The following is a 5,000-nucleotide window of genomic DNA, read 5'->3' on the forward strand; positions in this document are numbered from 1 at the left end:
TATTGATTCACTCTAAGGAGGTTACACCCGGCTCTCAAATTTCAACCAGGCTCGACTCTCGCTCTCAGACTCTCTCAGAATCTGGAGTGTTTTCTAACAATGAGAACATCAAGAGCCCCCGCGGCCTCTGCCCCTCTCGACTCCTAACCCAGCGACCTCTTACTCCCTCAATACGTGACATCCGGCCTCCCTTCTCCCTCTTCCCCTTACCCCCTCCCCTGCCCCTCTATCACGTCCTCAATACTTCTTTGCTCCGGCATCTCCCTTTTATCATCTTTCGTCGTTAATCCTGCTGATTATTCTCTGTTGCCTCTCCTCTCACTGGAGGTTGGGAACACACAGGCACCAAGCTGTCGTGTTTGGTGCTTGGGGAACCGCCATTAAATGCGCCTCTGCAAAAGATATTGTATTCCCGACTAATAATTTAGGAAGAGTTCTATGACGTGCAAATGTGTTACCTAACCGTTTACATACTGAAAGCGTTTTTAGACGACAATGTACTATAATTATAATTATCACAATATACTGTATTTACATTTTTTAGCAGAAAAGGATATTGACAAACAAACTGGCGTATTTCGCAATGGACACTCGCTTTAAATTGTGCATATGTAACCAGAACCAAACTGTTTATTGTGTTTTGATAACATTTACTGTAACATTAATTAATTAGGTAAAAATTGATACATATCAGACGCGTAATATTCTCAGACTCCTACAAACAGTCTCCAATAGCAGAAGCATAAGTCGCATTTTTGGTTTAATAAATAAAATCAAAGTGTGTGTTTAGGCAGGATGAAATCATCTAAATGCATTAATCACTTTGTCAGAATAATTAATAATGTATTGTTCTTAATATTTATAGAGGATTAAAATCTTTGTGATAAATAATACATGTAAAAAACAGTCTGCAGACTATCTGATTAAATCTCATACGCACCTCTATCACTGAATGCACGTTATAATAATACACATTTCAAAATCTGCTGTTGATAATGATGAACTGAAGATTAACCTTTTATATAAACAGATAATATATACCATCGGAAATGAGTGAGAATGTAGATTAAGTTTCAAAGCTCTAAATTAATCGGTAATGCTCTTTAATACTTGTGTCTGAAAACTCAATATCAGATTAATCCCTTTAGGCTCTATGTATAGTTAAATGAATATACGTAATGTATACCAAAACAAAGGCCGTGAACATAATTTCTCCTATGGCAGTATTATTTTTGCATGAAAACACACATACACGCGCACACACACACACACACACACACACACACACACACACACACACACACACACACACACACACACACACAGACACACACACACACACACACACACACACACACACACACATACATATGTATATGTATATACATATACATATATATATACACATATACATACATAAATACATACATATATATATATATATATATATATATATATATATATATATAAAACACACACACACACATTTTATATATATATATATATATATATATATATATATATATATATATATGTCTATATATGTCTATATATATATATATATATATATATATTATATATATATTATATATACAATATATATAAAAGTACATATAAGTATATATAAATATATATATAAGTATATATATGTGTGTGAATATATGTATATATATACATATATATATCATATATACATATATACATACTGTACACACATACACACATTATAAATATGTATATATGTAGATACACATATAGATTTATATATATATATATATATATATATATATATACATATATATATATATATATATATATATATACATATATATATATATATATATATATATATATATATATATATACATATATATATATATATACATATATATATATATATATATATATATATATATATATATATATATATATATATATATGCTTTACACACACACACATTAGTTATATATATATATATATATATATATATATATATATATATATATATATATATATATATATTATATCGTGTGCATAAGCACGATTTGTGTAAGCCATTAGACATAGACCATGTGGCTGTTTGCAACGTGGTCAATCACAATCAATGTTTAAAGGCCTCTATATATACCTTTTACATATATATGTGAGTGTGTGTATGTATATATATATATTGGAAACAAAAATAAGTAGAACGAGGCAAAACCGGGGCTGCAAGGTGGATGTTGAACGATTTCCCTTCGAAATTCACTAAGCACTGCTCCTGTCAGCCGAGCGCCATGAGCGGGTGCATTGTCGTGGTGGAGGAGAACGCGTTGATGCAGCTTTTCAGGGCGTTTTTCTGATTTTTTTTTTTCACAATAAGCAGATGTAATTGTTTTCTTGCTGCATCCCAGACGAGAGTGGCCATGATCTTTCCTCATAAATGCTCAGATTTTGCTTTGAATGGTCCACTTCCACCCCTTGGCAGCCACTACTCTGATGGAATTTTGTCTTCGGGATCGTACAGATAGAGCCATGGTTCATCCCCTGTTACAGTTCTCTGCAGAAAAGCTTCAAAATCCTCATCCCACTTGTTCAAAATTTTTATTGAAAGATCTACCCTTGTTTGCTGCTAATCTGGGCGCAACAGCCTAGGGACCTCAGACTCTCCACCAGAATTATGTGTGCAGAACCCACAGAGATGTTGAGTGTGCTACTGATTCAGTGGTTATTCTTCTATCCGTTTCAATCATGTCGCAAACAGCATCAATGTTTTCCTCACAAACTGACGTTTCCTCCATTTCTGAACCGACTTACCCATTATGTTATTGATGTCTTTGGGGAACTGTCACCATAAACTTGTTCTAGCGTGTTAATGATTTGCGTATTCTCCCAAACGAGTTTCACCATGGATAGTGTTTGTCCTGGCCTCAAATTTGGTGGATTCCATGTTGCTTGAATGGCGCCTGACTTCCAACTGTCGGAGATGCGTTATTACCTGCATTTAAGGGTTTATGTTTGAACACGTTCTAACACGTTGCATTGAAATCAAAATCCTTCATATCATTTTTCGTTATGAACTTTTTTCACGAACTTTTTGAAGCCCCTCGCACACACACATATATACATATATTTGTGTGTGTGTACACTTTATTTCTTTACTTATTTTGAGAGAGCAAAAGGTCAAGAAAATAAAGACATCTCGCTGTTGTTGCTATTTTTTTCGGAAATACTCCGAAAGAGATTTGCAAATGTTTTGGTTCGTGCGGTGATCCTCTTCATCCGTGTGCCATCGTTGCCTGGGGCGGCAGAAGGGGCGTCTCGACCGAGGAGCGAGGGTGGAGAGGCGGCCAGACTCATCGAGGTGAATAGCCCCGGGTCCTCAAGGGCAGGCCGAACTCCGGGCCGGGTGCTCCCACGGCCTGCAATGGGCTCGGCCGCATTCACGTCTCGGCTGAATGATCTTTTCTTGGCTCCTGAGACCTCCTAGATTTTTGGCGCTCTTGTGGTTGTTCTTGTCGTTATTATTATTATTATTATTATTATTATTATTATTATTATTATTATTATTATTATTATTATTATTATTCTATTATTATTATTATTATTATAATTATCATTATTATTATTATTGTTATTATCGTTATTATTGTTATTACTATTATTATTATTATATTATTATTATTATTATTGTTATTATTATTATTATTATTATTATTATTATTATTATCGTCATTATTCTATTATTATAAATACCATTATCTTTATTATTATTATTATCTTTATTATTAGTATTAATATTATTATTATCTTTATTATTAGTATTATTATCGTTATTATTACTATTATTATTATTCTATTAATATTGATATTATTATTATAATTGTTATTATTATTTGTATTATTATTATTATTATTATTATTGTCGTTGTTATTAATAGTATTATTATTTTTGTTATTACTAGTATTATTATTACCGTCATAATTATCATTATTGTTATCATTATCGTTATTATCATTATTATGAATGCGAAATATATAATTCTTTATCCACCCAATGAAGTGTTTGAAAAAGTAAGTCATTATGAATTTTCATATTTGATAGATGTTGCCATAAAGATCCTTTTCCTTTATTATGCGTTATTCTTTTCCTTTTTTCTTAAAAAAAACGTTGTCAACTATGAGCCGTAGATAGATGCTCCCCCCCCCCCCCACACACACACAAGCACACACATACGCACACACAAACAAACACATACGCACGCACACACACACATTCATATATACAGAGAGACATCCGCACGCATGCAATTTCGCACACATGCACTTACGCACGCATGCACTTACGCACGCACACACACACACACACACACACACACACACACACACACACACACACACACACACACACACACACACACACACACACACACACACACACACACACACACACACACACACACACACACACACATGCAAATACTGTCTCTCTCTTTCTGTCTAAGTTTCTTTTTGTCTGTCTCTTTATCTCTATCTATCTATCTGTCTGCCCTTTTATCTCTATTTGTCTGTACTCATGTGTATAACTCGTTATGAAAAACGCTATATGAAAAAGACGCAGTAGAGACATACATACACACGCACAAAGACTTAATGTATAGACATACACTAAGCACGTATAAAAGGCGAACAAACGAAGCACAAACGAAAAACTCATAGACATACACACTTGGGGGAAGTCGGCCCTTAAGACTGTGAACAATGGGTGACTTTGTTGCCTTTGATGAAAGATTGAGGAAGTCTTTTATGGTTACTTGGTTAATGAGAGGCGGTGGTGGTGACGCCGACCATTAACTGAGTGCCGTGTAGGCGGCCAGGAGACATGGCGGGTAAACTCTGCCTTGTGTGAGAAACTGCCGAGTACTTATTGGTGTGTGACATCAAACAAGGCGATGATCAAGACCTAGTGTGAACTCCTCGGCTTGCACACACAAGAGATATAACACGTGATATTGTTAGAA

The sequence above is a fragment of the Penaeus chinensis genome, chromosome 12 (assembly GCF_019202785.1).
Source record: "Penaeus chinensis breed Huanghai No. 1 chromosome 12, ASM1920278v2, whole genome shotgun sequence".
Lineage (NCBI taxonomy): Eukaryota > Metazoa > Arthropoda > Malacostraca > Decapoda > Penaeidae > Penaeus > Penaeus chinensis.